We start from the raw sequence: 24,096 nt of genomic DNA, 5'->3' as shown, positions 1-24,096 counted from the left end.
TAATTGGAGTTCATGTGAATTGGTTTCACCAGATACTTAATCAAAGAGAAATGTTTGTGTAGGAACTGTTCACATAAAAAGCTCAAAAGCACGACATTCCTTCAGCCTCTACACACTTCCACACAAGTTAGTCAAAGAGGGTGGGACAATGATCATGAAGGAGGAGGGGGAAAGCTATCCAGAAAAACACAAAACAGGAGAAAATGAAAAATCCTGTGTGCAGCACTAGCCCCAGTTCCCTAATTCATCAGCTATAGCCTAAAATCAGCCAGGACTCCAAGGCCAACTCCTAAATAGGAACTTGTTCCTCTCTGGGGTTCGCTAGCAAAGCTGCAGGCCTCCTTTTGCCCTGGGCACCTGTCTTCCAGACGTACATCTTTATTTTTAAAATGGGTGGATAAAGAAATTAACCATCATTCAACATAATCACACATTCCTCTTGTATTGACAAGCAAACCAGGAGCACAACTCTAAGCGCCTATTTACGCAATCAGGGCTGTCAGTACCCTGTTATTTCTTATTGAGTATCTCACTGATCAACATTTCTGCAAGTACAAATTTTAAAGCTCTTGAAAATAACTGTGCATGAAGTTGGGAGGAAATAGATGTCAAGTTTGGTAGCTCTGGTTGTGTTATCAGGTTTTCCTTAGGCCTGGTCATTGTTAAATACGCATGACTTCTTGGCCCAAAACAAGCCAAATGAGTTATGTTATAAACTATTTGACCCCTCAGAGCTTATAGGCTGAAATGCACTCACTTTTAACTAGCTTTATTAAGATAAAACCATACAACATACAATTCACACATATAAAGTCTAAAATTTAGTCATAGTATATTCACAGAGTTGTGCAAATATTGCCACAATCTAATGTACTAGTAAGAACTTTTCATCATACCCAGAAGAAACCCATACCCTTTAGCAGTCAGTCCCTATCCCCCACCCCAGCCCTACCAGCAACCACAAATCCACTTTCTGTCTCTATAGACGTATGGATTTGCCTACTGTGGACATTTCATATAAATGGAATCATATAAGATGTTGTCTTTTGTGACAGGCTTCTTTCACTTACATAATATGTTCAAGATTCATTCATGTGGTAGCATATATCAGTACTTCATTCCTTTTTCTTGCTGAATAATATTCTTTGTGGGGGTGTCACATTTTCCTTATCCACTCAGCAATCTGCCTTTTAAAAATAAACAGACTCCCATCTACCAAAGAATAGCAAAGCACTTTGCATTCAGCTCCACAGATAATTTGCTTATACCCTCAATGGTCCATTCATGACTATCCCATTACAATTGTGAAGAAAGTGAGGCAATGATAGGGGATTTTCAAATGTGAGAGGAGGGAGCAGAGCCTGTGGTTTGAAGCTATTCTAAAGTCAAATCCCATCGGGATGATCCATGCATGCCTTGTTTCATAGCATATGCAGTGCTCTCCCTGACATGATATAGCTGAACTGTGGCTGCCCAAGGAAGGAGCTGTGGTGTCTCATCTCTGACTTCCCAAGGTGCCAAGCGTGCTGGGGATGCACTGAAGAAGCAACCCTTGCAGCCATCTCTCTCTCAAGGAAAACCATCTCTTTCTGCTTCTTAAGAAATGATCCAACTACTTAGTTAAAAGCACCTACTATATACCAGGCACCATCATGGTGATTAATAAGATAGGATGCCTGCCCTACAGGAGTTCAAATGTAGCAGAAGACACCAAACCAATACACACAAGACACACCAATGCCAGAAGAAAAAGAATTAAGAATGTGACAGAAACTCAGAGAAGGGACTCCAGCCATGCTAGTGATTTCATTCTGGCCTTGTTTGTAGGGTGAATGCTAATTATTACATGAGAAACGTAGAGGGAACATGGACTTAGCTATCTGTGTCCTGAAAAGGTACAAGCTGATCTGTATCTGGGGCATAAATCAGGGCCAATTTCAGCGCCCATGTCAATAATATCACCAGATGATGTAGATCGAAAAAGAACCCATCAAAGATGGAAAGTCAAGGGGGTCATCTGTCCAAACTGAAACACTTTCTGCCTCCTTCTAAAGCAGCCTGTTCAAGACACTGTCAGCAAACTGGTGATTCACTCAAAAGGAGTCATCTAAGAAACCTTGTGGTGCGAATAAAAGAAATAGACTTCCAAAACACATGTGACCTAACCCACATGCCAGTACATTAAGCTAATAATACATCAGTGGGCTTATTTGGTGCCATGTGACTAAGGGGCTCCAAGACATTTGCCAAAGAGAACTCAGTCCTTCCCACCTCCAGCAAGCACAGTGTTGACTCTCAGTCATAAGAAGCTCAAAAGCATCTTCCATTCCTCTGTTCTGTATTCTGAGAACACACCCGAGCTTCCAGATAAGGGCACCTTGCAATCAGAACTAGAGGTCCAACTCATGCTTCTGGTTGTTGGAGTATAAGGACGTTAAGCCCTCCCTCCTCCCTTGGATACAACTCATGGAACAGATTCGTTTTTCATGCAAACCAATTGACACACTTAATGAGAACTTCTTTCACTTAAGATCTCTACCAGCATGAAACCCTCTGTAATATACTCATCTAGCCTGCACATCAGTACAAGTGTTCCTCTTCAGATTTCTACAGCAAGTTCGCACATCCTGTTTCCTAATGACCTCATGCAAAAAAGGAATTTTGTGTTCACCTTTCTTATTCATTAAAGCAAGTTTCAGGAAATACTTTGACATTTAATGTTGAAAAACACAATCTGGGTTAACAGAAAGCCCTAGACATCCATTGCTGTTTATACTGGGGGGAGCAGAGGGGAAGGAACACATTTATATCAAATTATAGTTAACTTTTTAACCTGTGGAAAGTAAAGGTAAGTGTCTTTGAGATTTATTACAACTTTATGTAACCTGGGTAGTGCTTGGTAAGAATGAGCTCATTACACTGAAATCAGGTGGCAAAGCAGAAAGCACCCCAGAGTTAAATAAAGGTTCAGGGTCTGCAACCATCACTGCTTTAAGAAACTCACTCTATCTCTCTGAACCTCAGTTACATAGTTTCTAAAAGGGAAATAATAAGCTCTGCCTTGACTATCTCATAGGGAGAGCATAAGATACACATTAAAAAAAAAAAAGTGTATTTAAGTGCTTTGAAAACCACCAAGCCCCATGTACAATGTAAGGTATTATCGTAATGTCTTTTCCTATAAAGACATGTTTAAATGACATGAAAAAACACTTTACCTTTCTGTTTCTATTTTGAATAAGCCAAAGAAACACCCCCAAAATCAACACTACCAATTCCAGGAAGCTACACACACACACACACACACACACACACACACACACACACACACACAACACGCCTTGTAAAGATAATTGTTGTTTAGGACAATAAGCCCAAGATCTTGAAAAATATTCCAGCTTATCCTCAGCAGCACAACTTTATAATTAAATGTCTCTGAGTGCATTCTTCTTTGTTGGAAGTGTGTGAAATATATGTTAGAGTGTATCACCTTTCACATAATGGTATGCCAACTGCCCACACCCCTCCTTCTGGTGCAAGGGAAACAGTCCCAGGCAGAGATGGCCCCAGTGTACCAAAGCCTTCTAGAGAGAAGGAAAATGGGAGACAGATCTGAGGAGAGGACCCAGGCACATGCAGACTGAGGAGACAAAGCGAAGATGGTACAAAATAATTACAGCCTACAGGCCAACCTTGACCAGCAAACTCACCCTCAGTAGCCACCTGGCACCTCTTTATGAACAAGCTCATCAAGGATGTGGATGCCTTCCCCTCCTCAAACACACCCCATCCTCTGCAGCTAACTCTCTCACTATCCCCTGCAGATGAGTAAGGGTCAAGGATGGAGAAGCCAGGAACATTTCCAAGGTCATCAGTGGCTGTGTAAATGCAACTTTCATGTGCAAGGCTAAACTGGTTCGCTGTCCTTGAACAGGCCAGAGGCCTAAAACAGTCCTGCCTGTTCACTTTCTATCTGCTCCCCTTCCTCACTGTAGTACACAGAACAATGAGAGCTAACACACTGCTCTCGGGCCCTGTTACTAGTAAACGTGCTGTACATAGACTTTTAACGTAACTTATCTTTTTACAAATTTCACCCTTACAATGACCCTATGAGGTAAGTCCATTTTATAGATGAGGAAATTGAGGCAGGAAAAGTGAAGTTTGCCCAAAGTCTGGCTTCCATGGCTGTTCCTAACCACTACCCAAAACTGCCTATTCACTGGTTACTTCTGACACTGACCGAACACCCACCGTGAACCAGGCGCTTTTGGAGAGTCTCACATACATTTTCTGATTTATTTTCACAATGACAGCAAGAGACAGATTTTATTATCCCTAATTCAAAGGAAGGCCCTGAGATTATGAGATCATTTAACTGAGGTTTTTATAAACATAAGAAACGTGAGGATTTGGGCCCCTATCGAATTTTAAGTTTAGTGCTCTTTGTAAACATCCACCAGCTCTTTATCAAGAAATTACACAGTCCTCTACCTGGCCAGTGTTGCTCAGTTGGTTGAACATCATCCCATGTACTGGGAGGTCACTGGTTACATTCTCAGTCAGGGCACATGCCAGGGTTGCAGGCTCGATCCCGAATATGAGCTTGCAGGAGACAGTCAATCAACGTTTCTATCTCTCTCTCCCTCTCCCTTCCTCTCTATGAAATCAATAAAAACATATTGATCTACTCATCATTAGCATTGTCCACCTACCCATCTATCTATTAATTCATTTTTTGCCAAGTGGTGCAGTAGGAAGAACAGGAGACAGGAAGACCAGAGCGGTCCCATCACTTCCTAGCTGTAAGACTTGGGCAAGTTACCCTCTCTGTATGCTTGTTTCCTCAGCTAACCAATGAGAACAAGGATCATAGTACCTGCTACAATCTCATAGTATTCCTATAAAAATTACGTGAGATAAAACATGTGAAATACTGACAATGACTGGCACATAATAAGTGCTCAATAAAAATTAATTCCATGAATAAGAGAAACATTGAGATTAAATGGCACAATCTAAGAAAAATTACTACTAGCATTTCTGTCAGATAAAAGCTGCTCAAAGACAAAAATTATGTTCATTTATTGTCAATATCCTCTCTAATAGTCTGAACACATCTTGAGTCAGAGCCCTGTTTGATCTAGTTTGTAAACCCCACAGTGGTCAGCACACCACCTTACATATTAGAGAAGCTCAGAGGCAATGAGCATTTACCAAGGGAAGAAAATCTAAGGTGCCAAGATAACTTTCCTGAAAGCTTAGGAGCTTCAGTTGTACATTCCCGTCCCAAATTTTACCTTTAATTTGGAAATTATCACCCATAATTACACACTAAAAAGCTTCAATTTAATGTTCTTATTTATTTCTAATACATTTCTCAAGAAATAAAGAGATTTACCAATCTCCTTCCACACTTTTAAATCTTATCTCTGTCTTATCTAAAGATTGCCACATTACTCATGGGACCATGTATTTTGCACTAGGCCCTTCACAGATGGTAATCACAAGTGCTTTTCTGAGTCAGGAGAGAGAGAAAGAGAGAGAGTGAGAGATTGTAAGTGCAAGAAATGGAAGACATTTGATATTAAGAAAAAAATTATATTGCAGAATTACTTCAATGAGGAAATCAAAAGAAAACCAGCTGCAAGAGTTCATCATTAAATTTGAGGGGGGAAATGCATGTCTGTGTGTACAGTGTGTGTGCACACATGTGCATGTGCACACCCATATATGAGAAAGAGCTAGGATGAAAACCAACACAGGGCAGGAGAAAGTACCCACACCAGGATTTGGGGGTGACTGTGTGAAGGGTCACAACGTAGCCACAGGCCTGTGGGCTGGAAGAGCAGATCTCACAGCTGGGCTCTGCCTCATCCTGAAAAAGTCATTTCAACTCAGTCTGCTGTTCTCAGAATGGAGCTCTCACTGGACCGGTGTGAGACTTAAGCAACAAAGAGATGCGAAAGTGTTTTGGAAACATCTGTACAAATATAAATGGGCATTACTACCGGTTTATTCCAATGCAGTGCAGAGGGACTTTTGTCTGAGCAACATGCCTCACGAGTGAAATCTATTCCAATCATAGGCTGCTTTCGACAAAGGAAGAAGGGATGCGGACAATTTTGCAGAGAGGCAGTGATTTTTAATTTCTCTATTATTTTCAAAACAAAAAAAGCAAAAATTTCCCCCCACCTTTTGTTTTTCAAAATAAAAATAAATTATAACCCTAACATGCTAATAAATACAGGCTAGAACTGTCCTTAAGTAAAAGCTTTTGACAACAAATTGCCTGCACTAACTGCTATTTTACTGCTGATTTTTTTATTGTTGCTTAAGCACAGCAATTATGCTAATAAGCCTAGGAGGATGGTACACCGAGTATTGAATCTGACAGATAAAATACTCAATAAAATGCTAATCTCACCTGAAAATTGGAATCAGACAGCCTTATTAGAATTTATGGATATGGCATCTAAAACACATGTGTGTTTTTTTTAAGATGAATATATATGAAATCAATGTTGTCTCCTAATACAACCTGCCATTTCTAGGCCTCTATGTGCTTCAAATTCAAGGTGACAATTGCTCATTGCCCTTGAGTTGTTTCCTGACACAAAAACAGGAGCTCATTGGTCACCTCTGCCACATAAAGAATCGGGCAATAAAGTGTTTTCCTTCCTTCATTCACCTCCCTCCCTCTCTGCCCAACCCTCCCAATCTCCCCAGAAAGGGAAGGTAAGAGCTGTCTGTCTGAACAGAAAGGGAAGGCAGATTTGACAGCAACAAGAACCATTTGTCAAGCCATCTGGCTTCTCTCTTCACCTGACAGGAGGAAAGAGGAATGTGTCAGAAAGAACAGGGAATTGAGGATCCCAAGAGCTGGCTTCTCATCTCGATTTTCGCCCTTTCCTCAATGTGCATAAGCATGCGTGCATGAGCATGTATTAGCAATAGGACTTACCCAAGGCCAAAGAGCTAGAAAACATCTTTCATTTGCTATCCTGCAAAGAACTGCAGCTTCCTAAGTAAGGACCTTCTAGACCCCAATGATCAAGTCTTCTTGAGAAGCAAGTCTCCACGTGTTACATTAAAAAAAGGGGCCCAAGCCGCAGTGTCTGAAGAATCGAATGTGATAAGCCAAGGCAGATATGTCAGGTAGGAACCTAAGATTCTGGAAAATGAGCTTCATTTACCTGGCCCCTCCTTCCTGTGTATCCCCAATAGATCTCTGAAATGGTCCAGGCTTCAGTACAAAGACACCAAATAAGAAAAGACTGGACTGTTCGCCACTGTCCTGAGGAATTCGACTGGTTTCCTTTTTTTTTTGCATCAATACATTTACTCTGGGAGGGAGCAAAAAAAGAGAAATCAGCTGCCTGCTTTAAGTAGCAGGAACTAAGGATATCTGAATACTGCAATATCATTTACAAAAAAAAAAAAAAAAAAAATCTCTCTTCTGATCTCCAGATCAACCCCATGAAGTAGAAAAGAAAAAATCCTACTCTCTAGAACAGCGGTTCTCAACCTGTGGGTCGCGACCCCTTTGGGGGTCGAACAACCCTTTCACAGGGGTCGCCTAAGACCATCCTGGATATCAGATAGTTACATTACGATTCATAACAGTAGCAACATTACAGTTATGAAGTAGCAACGAAAATAATATTATGGTTGGGTCACAATATGAGGAACTGTATTTAAAGGGCCAGAAGGTTGAGAATCACTGCTCTAGAAGTTGCCATAAGCAGGGCAACTGAGGATCAGAGAGGACTTTCTCTTCTGTCCAGAGGACACAGTTTCTGGGGTCGAGAGTTTTGCCCTCTGACTCATTCCAGCCACTGCCAAGCACCACAGATCCTCTGGGTCACGGGCCTGTTGACTCACCCAAAACCCAAATACCCAAGTAACTAGTCACTGCTGGACACAAGGGGCCGTGAACAGGAATCTCAACACCAGCAGCAGCCGCCACACCAAAGACTTTTCCAACCCCTCCAAGGCTTCAAAGAGCGACACCCTTCCAGAAGTTTCTATCTCCCCCTTGGTAGGTCTCAGTCATGGACAAATCAGGCTTGCACTGAATGGTGATATTTGACAAAACTGGACATGATCCCAGAACTCCAATTCACTCTGGAGCCTTGGAAAGTCACTCTCCTCTACAAACCCGTTTCTTCCCCTGCCTCAGTTCATCTTTTCAAGACCAAAGATGTCCTTTGGAGATTAACAGAAGGGAAAAGAGAGCAAAAAGGAGCTCCCAAAATACAAAGAGTTCAACAGAACTTACAAAAAGGCTTCACGTCCCTTTCTTCCAGCTGATCCTCATAATGCAGGCAAAGCTGAGCTGATTAGTACCCCCATTTTGCAGATGAAGAAATGGCAGCTTGTAAATTCAGAAATTCTCCCAAAATAATAAAGGAGCTACAAGATCTTTATCCCATAGCTGGGCCGGGGGAGGGGAGGTAAGGAATGCTGGAAATGGTTGTTAGCACAGGGCAGGGTAGAACCAAGCAATCAGTAGATTCCACAGTCATTTAACCAAATATTCCAAGACCACACCCCGTAAAAGCAGGTGCTAGTATTTCCATTATATAGCGATCGCACCACCCACAGGTGCTGACTGATTCACCACCTCCTTCTACTACTTCACACACATAGAAAATACTGAGTCTGGACTCTGTTTTATCGTTATTGTGCTATGACCAACACTGCGATTTGCAAAACACTACCAAAAGAAGTTTACCAAATGAGAATCATGATCCCCCAATTGTTAGGAGAATAAGTGGAGGCACCAAGGAGTAGATTCTCTTGCCCAATTCTCATAGGTCTCTAATGGCAGGGCCCCTAACCCTGAAGGCCCTGTTCTTTCCTCTTGACTGGGCCACCTCTGAATTACCAGTGCCACTGTTTCTACAGTAAATAACCAGAGAAGAAAGTCAGCTCTGAACTGAGACATCTCCCAACAGAGTAACGATTCGAGTCATACTTCGAGGAATAATTTCTGGGAAAGCAGAGGAGGTGATGCTATCAAACAGTGAAACTTAAAACTCCTACTCATTACCTGCCTAGGAGGGAGCAGGAAATGGGGCCAAGGTCTTTTCCCTACATGCTCCCCCTGCCCAGTTCTGTCACTCACAGTCATTACTAAACTCAGTACTTCAAGCAAATGAAAGATGTTTTCTAGCTCTTTGGCCTTGGGTAAGTCCCCAGCTTCTTTGGTCCTATTACTTATACATGCTCGTGCACCCATGCACATGCACATACATAGATACACATACATACACACCTAGGATCATCCCTTCATTTACCTAGAGAGATGGTGACAATAGAAAGCTTCTATCTTTCCTATCCTGCAAAGAACTGCAGTTATACCCTAGTTATTCATATAGTGTCTTCAGCCTCTGTACCCAACACTTGAACCAGAACGCTCCACCTCTGCTATGGGCCTTCTAGTTCCCACCTCTCTTCCTCCCCCTCTCCTCAGGTCTCCCTGCCAGACCCCCTTCCTCATCCTCACCTGCCACTGTCCTGGGTTAGGGCAGCTTACCTCCACCCAAGACAAGCTAACTCATCTCTCCATCCCTAATCCCAACCTTCCCCTTCCACTGCAGATTCATCTTTCTCTGGATAAAACACTGCCAACTCTTCAAAAGCTCTTCATAGAAAAGCTGTAAAAGCCCCCTTCTCCATACTGGCTGCACTTCTCCAAACATGCCATGTATGGTCTTGTGTCCAAAATGCAGCATCTCCTAAACTAGGTCTGTTCTACGGGTATGGTTCCTAGAGAGAAAGGTTTTGTGCCCAGGATACACTGTGGTCATAGAGGGACGATCCTGTCAGCACCCCCCAGAGCACGCCACCACCCCAGAGAAGCTGGGCAGTGGTGAGTGTGGATCCCTGGGCCAGATGCTGAGACACACCACTGTGCTGGGCCTATTACAAACATCCTCTCATCTTTACAACTAACGTGCAAGCTATATTTAATCCCAATAAAATCTACTTAAACTGAGACTCAGGTGTAATAACTCAGCCTCAGTGAATTTATGTAAATCATCCCTAACAGCTATGGGAACTGGGCTCCTAACCAAGGCTCTGCAACTTTGCTGGGATACACCAGTGCTGATAAGTGTCAGGTGTTCTACCACATGCTTTACCTAAATAATCTCAGTGAATTTATACACAACCCTTCCTAATAATTACTAGTGTTCCCATCTTACAGGCCTGGGAAGTAAGGTCCCCTGTCCCCCAAAATGCCTCTTGCTCTTTTTCTCTTTCCTCTGCATCAGGCATACCCTTTCCAGTTTTTCTGGGCATGAGTCCCTGAACGCAACCTCCAGCTGCACATACAGAATCTGAGCTGCGAGTCAGAGAAGGTGTTTCACAAGCAGCAATTGAGTTAAGATCCCAACATGATAGTGGAAAGTGGATTTACCGAGCACAACATGTAAGCACAGCCTGACCCTGGACTATTTCCAAAGGTCAGAGTCACAAAATGTGCTCAAATTTCACTCAGTTTCACAAATGCAGCACTTTGGCACTCCCGCCTTCCTTGCAACAGGGAGGATTGCAATTTCTTCTTCAAGAAGGTTACTATCAGAGTCAGAAATTCAGAGGTCATCGTGTAAACCACTTCCTCCTCGTCAAAAGCTAAGCTCTTTTGATAGAAAGAGAATTGATGCTCTGAGACCTGGAGAGCTGGGAAAGAGAGGGTACATGCTGACCTACTCTCACCAGGAATGTCTCCAGCATCATAAACAGACACCACCTTTCCCTCTCTGCAGAGGCATAGGATTAAGGGGGCCCAGGGGAAAAGATGATAGCTGCTCATAAAAGCTGTATGCTCCAAAACCAGTTCCCAGTGGCCCTTCTAGTTCCTTAAGTTGACTGTAGTTAACCTCCCAACCCCTCAAGCCTCCCGAGTAATTCAATTTAACTCGCATTCACAAAGTGCCTATAAATACCAGCCACTAAGCTAGGCTCCCAGGCTCAGAGATGCCTGCACTCAGAGGATCAGAGCTCCGAAATAGATACCACTCATTAAAATACAAGGTGGTCTATGAACAAGTTTCTAAAAATGTCAACCATGGAAGAGGGAATGTAGGAGGGGAGAATCTGATTTCAAATGGAGAAGCTGGTGTGTCTGGGAAGATGGAATCTGAGCTGCATGTGGAAGGACATTGCCTGAAAGAGCTGGCCAGGAACAATGGCTTTCCACATGGGATGAAGAGTATGAGGATAGGGTGGGTAGGTGGAGTCAGGGAGCGGATAGAAAAGGAGCCTGAAGTTCAATCATGAGGGCACTGGACAGGGTTATCACTTATGACAGTGTTACTGGGAAACCAAGAAAACACACCACAAGGCCCTGACAGAGTCTCTGAGCTCACTGCTCTCAGAGCACCCCACCAAAATTAAAGGTGCCTCTCCATAAGCTCAAGGAATGTGCACATGTATGCAAGCCAGTCTCCTATCACCCTGCATACAGGGCGAGGAACCATAGAGAGAGGGCATGAATCTCTCAGGCCCACCCAACATGGCCTCCTGAGGCTGGACAATAGTATCACAGTGTCCAGGGTTAAAGACAAGGAAACAGAAGACCAAGAAAGTATAGTGGTTAAGATTAACAATTCAGAGCTGGAACTCAGTGGCTGAAGCCTGCTTCTCCAAGGGCCTATAACATCATTGTAAACCAAGGACAAGAGATTTAAAAAATAATAAAGAAAGGAATAAGAACAGTGAGGTAGACTGCAAGAGAGGGGGAAAGGGAAGGGAAGGGAAGGGAAGGGAAGGGAAGGGAAGGGAAGGGAAGGGAAGGGAAGGGAAGGGAAGGGAAGGGAAGGGAAGGGAAGGGGAGAGGAGGGGAGGGAAGGGGAGGGGAGGGGAGGGGATAATAAAAGTAGAAAGGAAACAAAAAAGAAATGTCTCCCAAAGTCCACAGTAAGAAGGGAGAATGATAAAGGCACCACTGTTCCTGTGGATGTAAGGACAATCAAGTATATGTCAAACATGCCACTATAGTTCCAAGTGACAGTTTCAATTTTGATAGTCCTGGTATTTTTTGAACAAAGAATGTAAACTTGTACAAATAACTTTGAGTTTTTATTAACCAACAAATATATGTATATATATATATGATAAAACTAGATACATAAATTGTTAGTGATTATCACTTCTTGAAAGAAAAAAGGATGGGGGAATGGCAAGAGGCATGGTAAGTTGCAAACGTGGAACTCTCCCCCTCCCTGACTCCTCACCCTTGCAATGTCACTTTGAAGTTTCTCCCATCAGGAGGGATTCTTTTCTTCACCACTTTCTTGGGGCCATAGATTTGTCCATTTCTTATTCCATAGTCCACCTTACATGTCTCCATTTTATCTATAAACATGTAAATTTTTAAATGCTTTACTAAATCCAAAGTTCTCCCTACTAAGAGTAATGATAGCAACATTTATTGAATGCTTAATACTTGGAAAGTGTTGTTTTAAGCACTTCGTATGCATTATTTCATTTAGTCTTAACGGCATCCTTTTTCAGTCCTATAATTAACCCCATTTCATAGAAGAGGAAGCTGAGTCACAGAAATTAAGCAATTTGCCAGAGGTCATGGGCCTGCTAAGCAAGGAACCCTGGATTTAAACCAAGACCTTCTAATTCCAAAACAGGCACTGTCTACACTGTGTCCTGATGTCACTCCAAGCCACCAGCTGGTTAACCCAGACAAAAAGGGAAATAGCCTAGTGACCCTTTTCTGGCTCTTGGTGAACACAGCTTCCTTTCAAAGACCCATAAACCACCCATAAGCCAGTCTGGAACTATACCAGGAATCACAACAAAGTCAGCAGATTCTAGACTCCGGATACCTGGTTTTTTGATAACTAATATCTATTTCCTCATCTCTCACTTCTGGCATTTCTGCTGATTTCCAGGTTTCCTCAAAATTACTGGCAGCAGTTCCACAGTCAACATCAGAAGTGTTCCTCTGTATCCTGAGCTGCAGGATGTGTGGCCCACGAAGTCTGCAATCATTCAGTAGCATTAACTACTCTCTCATAACCTCCTCATCTGTTGTGGGCATCAATTTCATCTTTATGATGTGGACTCTATCCTTGCTAGTTTAAACACCCTCCCCCTTCCATGATGGAGATGACTGACAGAGGCAGAAAACAGACATTTTCTCTTCCTAACCTGGGACATGACATCACCATCCCCTGGTAACAGAAATGCTAGGCCTCCCTGCAAATACCTCCCTATCTGAAGCCCATTCTAATCCCACCACTGCCCAGGAGGTAACTGACAATAAAAGGGCATGATTAGTTGCCAATTGTGTCATTGCTCTATAGGCCTGATTAAATTCTTAATTAATTGAATGCTATTTTCCTTCTATACCAAACTCCATGGGCAAATAAATAACTACAAAGAGAACAACACAAGGTCAAGGCAGTAATAAACTATAGCTCCAGGCTCGGGCAGGAAAAAGGAATCATGTGCTGGGGTTACCTGTCATTAAGAACGATTTGGTCACCAGGTGGGGACATACAGTTCCCTATATCAAATTAGAGGAATGATTCAAAGGGGACCAGTTTCAGCTGACAAGAGCAAAAAGAAAATCAATTTCAGGTTGCCAGGACAACTAGACTTTTTCTGCAAGAATAAATTTGATACAGCCTTAAAATCTGACAACTAAATGTTGCCTGGCATTACATCACACCTCTAAAACGTGTGTTGAACCAGTGAGATAATCAAGCCTGCTAATGACTTTCTACAACACTCATAAGATACAGGATTGATGGGCCTGGCTCCAGCCTGACTCTCCTCTAGAAGCTCCACTGACTTTCTCAGTTCTACAAAGAACAAGGAGTATGTGCTTTTAAAATGAATCTGAAGGCATATTGTCATCAGTTAGTCCTTGGATCCTGGAAAAAGGAAGGTGAGAACCCTTTTAATACATATCCCCTAATGGTTTAGATCAGTGGTTCTCAACCTTGGCTGCACATTAGAATCACCTGGGAATCCTTTTAAAATCCTGATTTCTGCAAGAATCTCTAAGGGACTTGTCCTTTATCTGGAGGAATGGCTTCTAGATGGTATTCACCATCTCTGGGACTTCTGGAGGGAAGTCAAAGCTCGGACTGGCTAAGGGTTCGAATCTGGCCTATCTTTTAAAAAGGTAGAAAAGAAGCATTCCTAGGCAGTTTTCTACTGCCTCTGTTCAGGGACTTGTTCTGTATCTCAACACAACTGAAACTGATTTGTTGGTATTTTGTGGTATAAATGTGGCATGCACCTCGAAGTTCTTAATGGGGAATGTATCTAGTTATCGTGTCTATTTAGTCTTGATTTCCTTGTTCAATATGAGTACTGTTTCTATCTGGATGAGACATAGGTCAAAAGTCCTGTCCTGGGATGTGGGAAAGGGAGGCCTCCACATCTGTTCCTGTCAGGCCCCATCAGGGGATTTGGGCTATGTTCCTGCTATCTGCTCAAGATCCCAAGACTGTAAAAGTACTTGTTCACTGAAAGGGTGTAAGTTGGATGTTTATTTGATGTTCATATGTCTACTTGGGTATAATTATTTGTTCATGTAAGTGTGGAAGTATATTCTGTGCTAGGTTGGGATTTTGGGATTCTGGGGTAGATTTAAAAGGTATTTGTGGCTTTTCTACTCTGATTGGGACATTTAAGGGTGGGGCTCACAGTTCCTCAGGGCAGAGATTCCATGGGCCCTTCCCCCTGCCTGTGCTGAATTAAATAATACAGGCCAGTGTCATTTAGCTCGCTGGTAAAAAAAATAAAAAATAAAAAAAAAATAAATAAATAAAATCCTGATTTCTGGGCCTCATCCTCCAGAAACTCTGTTTCTTTGTTATGGGGTGGGGCCACAACATTAGTAACAAAGAAACAGAATTTCCGGAGGATGAGGCCCAGAAATCAGGATTTTAAAAAGATTCCCAGGTGATTCTAATGTGCAGCCAAGGTTGAGAACCACTGGTTTAGATCTATCCCCATATTCTCTATTCTATAATTCATTGGCTATCCCCTTCCAGTGAAAGGGCCCAAAGTCATAGAATTATATATAACAAAATATTCAAGGTCATTACAGCTGGTCGAATGCAGAGTTGGGACTGGAATCCAGGCCTTTTGATAATGGCTTCTATGCAGTTTCCTTAAATAGCTGTCACCATTCCACCTCTGCCTTACAAACTCTGGGAGCTAAAGTTAAGTCCACTTGATCTCCTAGTAATCCTCACAAGGCAATGGTCCCAAATGGCCCTATCCCAAGGGCTCATAGTCCTGACCCCCAATCCAATAATATCTGATGAGATGAGCCTTCTCTATGCATTTATGTTCTCAGAAGGCTAAATATCAACTTACCTCCAGGGGCTATTAGAAAAAAAAAAAAAGAACAGCTAATAAATCACTGGAAAGCACTTTGCAAATGTAAAGTAAAACAAAAATGCTATGCACCAATAATATAAGTGGCCCAGGCTGAGGTTCCCTGGCAAGTGTGATGCTATCAGTGGCTATGTAGCGCTACCATTATCCACCAGTAGAGGTAAAGGCCATGCTTCTCCCCAAGCATCACTCTTCTCTCTTAGACTACTCCTAAAGTCAAGTAAGCCTCTAGATCTTATTATAACTTTCTGTATTATGATGGGCACACAGAAACACACTTGCTGTCAATTCATATGGCCATAGGGTCTTTGCTAAGTGTGGAGAAACACTGAGAGGAGATCTGAATCCAACAGACAAATGCAAACTGTCAAGCTGTCCCTAGCTGGTGATAAACCAGGTACCATAAAATAAAATGAACCCATTGGAAGGTGCTTGTCAGCAAATTCAGTCTTGAGAACCAATTTAGAATCTGGTTAGAGGTCAGAAGAGTACAGTACACACTTAGGTTCTGGCTACAGGTGCCAATGGGAGAAATAGGTCAGGACAGAACACTCCTTCCAGCCACCTGCATGGTCCTTGGTTCTCATATGCAGAACAAGCAAGGTAAGCAGAGAAGAGCAGAAGAAACCAGGGGTGAGGAGAGTAACTCAGAAATCAGAACTGCTGTCTGAGATATTTGGCTTCTAACTCTGATATTTCCATTACAAGTTGTAAGACATTGGGTTAGTTCCTTAATTTTTTTTAAGCGTCAGTTTCCTTATCCATCTAATAGAAATAATATGCAGAAGTACTGCCTAGGCTGGCTTTGAGGGTTAAATGAAATGAGGTATGAAAAGTAATTTACTCAGTGCCTGACATTTAGTATGTGTGCAGTAAATGTGAGTTATCATGGCAACCATGCATGATCTAAAGAGAGGCTGGGGGGCTATCCAAGCACAAAAAAAGAAGTAAAATCTGAAACTGGAGATCTAGATCATGGGGTGGGGGAAGAAAAGATCTATCCCACAAGTTCTGCTTTGTATCTACTAAGGGGCTATCACTGGTCCCATTCCTAAATGTCTAGTTTACAGGTGGATGACAATAGTCCATGGGTGGCCAGGCACCTGCAAACCTCAGGCTGGAGTGGAAATCCGCAGCACTTAGAAATTCAATGACTTGGTCACTGATTTTAATGGCATTTGAACCACTAAATTCTAGGATTGAGTATGAAGCGTGGCTCTAAGATACTCATCCAAAAGCAAGGAACTGGTTTTCATAGGAGGAAAATGCTCACCAAATTTGAATCAGACTGACCCACACCCAGAACAAAAGAAAGACAGGCCATTCCCTGGATGAATCCTCAAAGGGGAAAGCAGGAACTCTCTGTGAAAACAGAGGGTATCTGGGGAAATGCAGTGTACACAGCCAAATGATGTTTTACTCTGAAACTAATGGTTCAAAGCCAGGAAGGGCCCTGGCTGTTCCACTGTCTCCTTTGGAAAAAGGTGCCAGTTTCCACCTCTTGAGAATACCATGTGCCCTGGAACTAAAATAGAGATGACTACAGACTCCTTAAAAGAAATAACAGTTGAAGAAGAAGACAGGAGCTAGAAAGGACTGGATTTAAGCACCAAATAAAAGGACTGAATTAAAGTCTTGCCTAGAAGACTTGCCTATCAGTTTTCATGGTGTCCATTCAGTCCCTCTTCTAATGAAATTTGGAAGGATTAATTCAGAAAGTAAACTTTATCCATAATGAGGATTACACAGTGACTTGGAGATTAAAGTGCTAATTACAAAATGATGAAAGGCATCAATGTCAACCATTTCACTCTTCCACTGTAAGATCTACCAGAAGTTTCTAGAGCCTGCAAGGTTGGCATTTCTTTCTCTGTCTTTGCCTAATCTTGAGAGACCATTATTATTTATGACGCATGAAGCACTTTCCATCTGCAAAGTGCTTTGGAATCGTTTTTATTAGTTACTCAGCATTCTTAAAGCTAAGCACAGCTAAAGGCTTAGTGGAGGGCAGCAAACCCCATGATCTACATATCCATCACGCTCATAGGATCTACACATCCCCTCCCAAAGACTGGACAAGTTGAGTCAAAGGCAGAGAAAGCACTAAAAATGAGAGATTCAATTCAACTCAACACTCACTTATTGAGGCCATGTGGCACTGTGCTAGGTGTTTGGAGTTGCAGCAAGAGGATGCTCAGAAATAAATCTGACACAGCTCTTGACCTCAAGGAATTTTTAGTCTAGGGCTATTTGAGAGACCATTATGATCACTTCCAACTTAAAGATTTTGTGGTTCTATGAAAGTATAAACAGGTTTCAAATATCATGTACAGGAACATGTTCCTACATGACTCAAAATTTCAGCAATTATATAGATATAATTCTAGTCCCAAAACATGGAATCAAAGGGGAAAAGTACAACATGGGCTTATTTCCCCAATTTTCAATTTCCAAAATCAAGACAGAAGAAATTTTAGGACAAATGAAAGTTAGTAATCTCTCTGGAGAGCAGGTAGCCAACCAAAGAAACCTACTCTAAGAACAAAATATAAATTTAAAAGAAGGGTTTAGTTTTCATAAAAGCACTTGATGGATGCAGAAATAACCATGGGTTAAACTCACACATAGTTTGTGTGTATCTTTAAATATTAAAGGTCACAGTCTTTAGGACAACTATCCTCTGCTATAAGATATCACAGAAATTAATCAAGTACAGTTGGACTTATCACCTGGCAAGAGTATTAGAGAAATGACGAAAGGATGAGGGAAGATGGGTACTCTACACACATTTTAAAGTCCTTTCCAAAGCTTGATTTATAGTTCACTTCTATTGATCAACAGCTAGCTCAAAGTCTGGCAAATATTAAATGTTCAATAATTATAAGTTATTGGTTGCCTTAAAGAAATGAAAGCACACATGCAAGGATGAACAGTCAGAAACCCTCAATTCTGTTCTCCGTCGTGGTGTTCTAGTTGATAATTCAGCTGTGAAAGTGAACTGGCTGACACATCACCCCACTATCGTCAGGACTGATTCACCAAATAATATGGCTCACATGATTCACTACTAATTAAATAACATCCTCTGGGGGGAGAGGGTGCTTGTGTGTGTCTATCCTGTTTCACTGGCTGCTGAAGCTTCACAAGGCAGGAAAAAAAGGCCGCCAGAAGAGCACTAGACAAGTCTTTGCTGTGCCATCTCTGTACCACATGACACTGGGCAACCTCTTCACGTAAGCTGAACATCACTTTGTTCTTTAATAAAATGGGGGTAATATTCCATAGCCTTCATGGACCTGCTGTGGAAATCTGATGGGTTAATGGGTGTGAAAAGGGTTAGTTTGCTGCAAAGCTTTGTATAAACTTACATCACATATCATTCTCTCCAAATAATCAGTCATGGTCAACAAATTATTACTGTCTAGATGCGGTCTTCTCATAATAGCACCAAGCATTTGCAACCATTAAAATGTATGCTTTTATAAAAGTATAATACTCATTGTGTTCAGTTTCCCTAAATCTTCCTTATCTATTGGTAGAGGCTATCACAAAACTCCAGAATCCTTCTTCATTTCTTTTCACTTGCACTCCTGACCCAGTAACACTGCCATGTCATCAGATGTGCAGCTTCCTCTTTTTAAATGCACACCTACCTCCATGGTACCAAAGAGCTCATGGAGAGCTAAAAGTCAAGATGAGTGCCACACATGGGATGAAAGGCTTCTGCAGCCCCCATTCCCTAAAACTAGAACCACCAGTTAGAACTAGACTGCGAAGGAGTTGAGTGCTGTTTTAAAGAATTTGGTGGTAGCATTATGGTGAGCAGAACTCTACAAGTTAATGAGCTTAGACTCTAAGCCTTAGAGTTACTAGAGATACCAACTCAGGGACATATGAGACATGAAGAGACAGTCTGGAGATATATTCAATGTGTGGTTTAAGAGCTAGAATAGACCTTCGAGGCCCACTACCACTCCACTGTCCAGATGGAGAAATGAAAATCCAGAGATTTAAAGTATCTGGACCAAGTCACAAGGAAAGCTCATGGCACAGCTGCCATCAGAACCTATGCCTTTTATATTCTCCTCTTCCTGGAGCAGTCGCTTTCTGCTTTATTACTACTTCCCTGCTTCCTTCTTCTCTCCCCAGAACCTGGAGGCTGTGTGGTAGACAGCTCCCAGCAAGGGGCATTGCAGCAAGGAAAGGCACAGTACAGAGTCCTGCATGGTTCTTCAGCCTCACAGGGAGGAAGGAGACTCCTCTGGGCACCTATGGAACCACAGTGGCTTTCCCAGAGCAATATCTTTCCATAGTTGCTCAGTGTGCCGACAGATACAGGCTACCATCAAGGCATTAAAGCCTAAGGGTTGGAATATTTTGTCAAGGAACAAAAAACCCTCCCTTTAGCTCAGCTGAGAAACTAAAGCCATGCTTTTAGAAAGGAGAGGGGAGGGGTCGACTTTTGGAAGGAGCAGAAAAATTACCAACTTCTCCAATATGACTCACATTGTCTGTCAACAATAGACTCCAGAAGTCATGAGGATTAAGACGAATATTAGGAAGTATTCCTGGTCTCATAAAGTACAAATAACTGCAGTCCTCTCCAGGGTCAGAATTTTGCATTTCAATTTCCTCTTAACCTTAACATCAGTGACAGGCAAGTGACTCACCCAATTACTAACTGGAAAGCCAACACTTCAGTTTCACATCCCTCGTTCCATTTCCTAAGGTGTGAGGAAGCTGTGGGACCTGCCTCCTACTGGTCCCACTTCTCCCACAGAGAAGGTGGAATTTTTAAGAGAAACAGACAATTAACCAGGTCATTACTAGGCTGCCTTTGCTAAGTGAACACCTGTTCCTACAACTCTCCTGGGCATAGCCCTGTATTTTCTCCAACGACAAAAAGGATAAGCAGAAGGGGGAGACCATGAAGATGCAATAAAAGCATTTATCTCCATCCTGAGCAATAAGTTATCTGCTAAGTGAAGGCTAATAATGTGCCCCAAACATAGTTAAGGAAATCACAAAGACAAATGCAAGACCAGGGTTTTATTTTGTCTATTTTTTAAGTTCAAACCACAGAAAGAATGTGGAAGAATTAGAAACTACTTTCTGCGGGGAATTCCACAGGAACTGGAAAATCGAAGGCAAAATTAGAACCAAAAAAAAAAAACCCAGAAATAGTCAAGATCTTGACAATCATCAAATCCGGCCCTGCCACTTTGATACTGAAAAACACAGTCCAGAGTTTCACAGCTGGATGGCGGCCGAATTGGGCTGAGAACCCACATATGCTGACTCCAAGAATAATTTCTTAGTCCTCATTCCATGCTAAGAAATTGACTTGAACATTGACTGCAGATTAAACCTACATGCAACTGAAAAGAAAAGAGAAAATAAACTGTTCCCTGTGGCAGATGCTGGGAACACTGGCTTCCTTCTCAAAACTTCACAGTTCATGTTCTGCGGAAGATGGAAACCAAAAGAGTTCTGTTTTGTCAGTAACGAATGCACATTTCTTAGGAATGCTTTCTATGTCTGGTATTCTCCCTCAACTCCCTCTCCCTGTCTCTCTTTTTGCCATATATGGAACTAAACTCCAATGTCTGGGTCACAGAACTCAGTCCTGGGGTATGAATGCAATGTGGTTTCTGAGTTGTTTGTCTTTACTGGAAATTCAATTAATACATCTAGGAAACATTTACTAAAATGCAAAAGGCAGGGAGAATTGATTCACACCCTGAACTTGGCACAGAGAAAATGATTTCTTTCGCTCACCCAAAGGTATGCTAACCAGATTCTGTGGAGAAAGTGACAAGTTTAGCAAATGTGGGAGGCTTTCTTTCTCAAGAGTTTTATATGTGCAAGCTCACACACTCACACAGGTATTGGGAGGTGAGGAGGAGGAGAATTGATCTAACATAAGAGTTACAAAATTGACACAGAAAAAGCAAGACACTGCCAGCTAGCCAATCAGAACATATCTTAGGCATTCATCTTTCTTGCTGTGACTTATTATTTCTTCCTGTGGTGTCTGAATTTCAAACTTTTTCAAACTGCATTGCAGAAGCAGAAAACCTCTTTGAAAACAGGAATAATCTGTAATTGTCATTCCAATTTAAAACAAGTGCACGTCATAGTGCCCGGTTGACCAGCTGTTCCAGTTGTTCTGGTCATTCGGTCATAACAGTCGCTTAGGCTTATATATATATATATTTCAATAAACACACTATCTAACATGTAAAACTTCAAAGGATAGGATACAAGAATGACAGGGGGAAATCAAGACCCCAGAAATAGAAATGACTCGCCCAATGGCAGACAGTTCAGTAGGATGGAGAACTCATTGTTTCAGTGAGAAGCACTCAAATCTTAAGAGAACGTAGAATGGACTTCAGAAAGACATTGTGGCCTCCAAGAGTGAAGAAAGAAAACAGCTACCTGTTAGCCCTCCACAGTTTGCTACACTCACTGTAGCATGTGGTCATCCACACACTAGTTTTGTTATTTCCAAGAGTGAATTTTTGTCTCCTTGGGCAGACAAAAGGATGGACAGTATCTGGTACTGGAAAATCCTCTGGAGGCAGACAATCCTGGTTAAACTTTAAGATCCAGCAAGTTTGTGAAGTAGAACTTTGAGTAAGTTATCTATCATCTCGATATCTCAAGTAATTCATCTGTAAACTGGACATAATGTCTACCTTATACGGTAGTGGAAAAGATTAAATGGGTTTTTAGTGTATACCTCGCAGTGTTTGACATATAAGTAAGCACTTAATAAACAGTGCCTATTAATAGTGTGCTCACTCATAATTCCTGCACAAAAGGAATGAATGATTTGGTGCAAAATCATGAGTCAGGGAACTGAAAGGTCCAAATGCCGGAAATTCTTCTCAACCTGTGAACTGTGAGCCTACCTGTGATTTACATGTATAAGCTCATTGCTGTCCTTTGCCCCAGAGTTGTCAGAAGGTTCAAATGAGATCTTATCTGGGAACAGCTCTTTAAAAACTGTCTTGCCATGTGAAAATGTAAAGTATGATTATAAAGGTCAGAACCTTCTTTGGGGAAGAGCAAACTGTCATATAAATGTAGATGTTGCATAAATATCAGTGGAAGAATAAGAGAATAAGAATAAGATTATTTTATATACTAGGGGCCCAATGCATAAAAATTCATGTACTGGAGGGGGAGTCCGTCAGCCCGGCCTGCCCCCTCTCACAGTCCAGGAGCTCTCAGGGTTGGGAAGCAACCTGGTGATCAGGGGAAGATGACGCCCCATCACACCTCTGCTGCTGCCACTGCCAGCAGCGCAAGACTCAGCCAGCCCTGGTTACCTGCATCTTGGGCCAGCCCTGGGTTGCTGGGCAGCCACCATCTGAGGCTTGCCTGCACCTTGGGCTGACATCCAAGGCTTGCCTGCACCTCGGGCCGGCTCTGGGCACCTGGGGGACTGAGGGGACTGGGGGACTCCAGTGGCAGGCCTTGCTGTGTGCCTGCCACCCCAACAGGGCTGAGAGGATTGGGCACCACCATCTTGTGGCTATGGGCACTGCCATCTTTGAGGGTGGGGCAGTCAATTAGCATATTCCCTCCTTATTGGCTGTAGGTGCTGTCATCTTTGTGATGGTGTGAGGGTCAATTAGCATACCCCCCTCTTTATTAGATAAGATTGGGATTTCATATCACTTTTCATGAGGGATGATTTCCACAGAGGAAAAAGATTTGAAAACTCCAGGGCCCAAAAGGTCTCTCTGTCAAAAGCCATACAGCCAGCTAATGCCTGGAGCACACAGAAGTGTCTCAGAGGAAAGCCTGGGAGTGAAGGGATAAAAAAAAAAAAACAATCAGTGAATGTTAAGCAAGCTCCAGAGAGCATGTGATGCAATTAGAGAGGTCAGCCCTGCCCCTCAAAAGGCTGGAAATCTCTAGAAAGATTTGAAAAGCAAGAAGTGAAGGATCATGGCCACCAGAAGGAGCAGGTGTCTCAGGAGTGGAACTCCTTCAGCTTCTCTCCAGGCTCACCTCTGGGTCTTCACGTCAGGGCACTGCCCTCAGGAAGGGACCCCTGGTTGGTGGGAGGACCCTGTGGGAAACAGCTGGAAAGAGGAGAGCACACTTTTATTCTTCTCCTGACCTTTGAGGTGGTGCATTGGCACCTCAGGTAAAAATCCCTCATGGGCAACAGTGGACTTCAGCTCTTCATCCATCCATCTTTCTAATGCCAAATTGGGATAAGGAGATCCGCACCAACACTCGAGTATTCTGGTGAGCGCGCAGGGAGGATGCTTCAATCTGCTTAGTAACGGCACCAGAAAGTGCCAAATAAGTGAGTCAAGAAATATTTCTGGAAGAGGTATTCAATTGGAATGCTTGGAGAGCCACCCGCATTGCAATAACTCGATCTGTCCTCATCTTTTAGAACACACATGAGCCCAGGATAAAACAGGACTTCACAGCTCCACAGGCAGCCAAATAAATAAATAAACACATAGAAATCTCTCAGTGGCTTACAGAAGTTATTAGTGAGAAAGTTATATGTTCAATGAGGACGCAATTTCATCTCTCTCTCTCTCTTTCTCCCCCCCCCCCCCCCACCCCTCGTTCCCTGGCTCTCTTGCTCTCTCATTTCACATCTTTTCCCCAACCACTTTTGGTAGTGAGCAGTTTGTCATGTTTCCAAGGGAAGCAACGCAGTCTCCTGCGTGGCCG

At 42.5% G+C, this 24,096-nt stretch overlaps 1 protein-coding gene across 13 annotated transcripts in view; it reads right to left on the bottom strand.

The window, feature by feature from the left end:
• LPP (LIM domain containing preferred translocation partner in lipoma) overlaps window positions 1–24,096 on the bottom strand; it is a 665,671-nt gene that overhangs the window by 530,458 nt on the left and 111,117 nt on the right. For 2 of the 13 annotated variants that reach the window (XM_059687363.1, XM_059687359.1), the window contains exon 4: window positions 23,410–23,483. The exons of 10 other annotated variants lie outside the window; for them this stretch is intronic. The gene's annotated coding sequence lies outside the window, so the exon portion shown is untranslated. Of the gene's footprint in view, window positions 1–8,281; window positions 8,306–23,409; window positions 23,484–24,096 lie in introns of those variants that run through there. One more of the 13 variants, XM_059687364.1, reaches the window with a different exon arrangement.

This window comes from Myotis daubentonii, chromosome 3 (genome assembly GCF_963259705.1).
Source record: "Myotis daubentonii chromosome 3, mMyoDau2.1, whole genome shotgun sequence".
In the NCBI taxonomy this organism is placed as follows: domain Eukaryota; kingdom Metazoa; phylum Chordata; class Mammalia; order Chiroptera; family Vespertilionidae; genus Myotis; species Myotis daubentonii.
The sequence above is the reverse complement of the archived record's forward strand: the minus strand, read 5'-3'. Positions and strand labels throughout refer to the sequence as shown.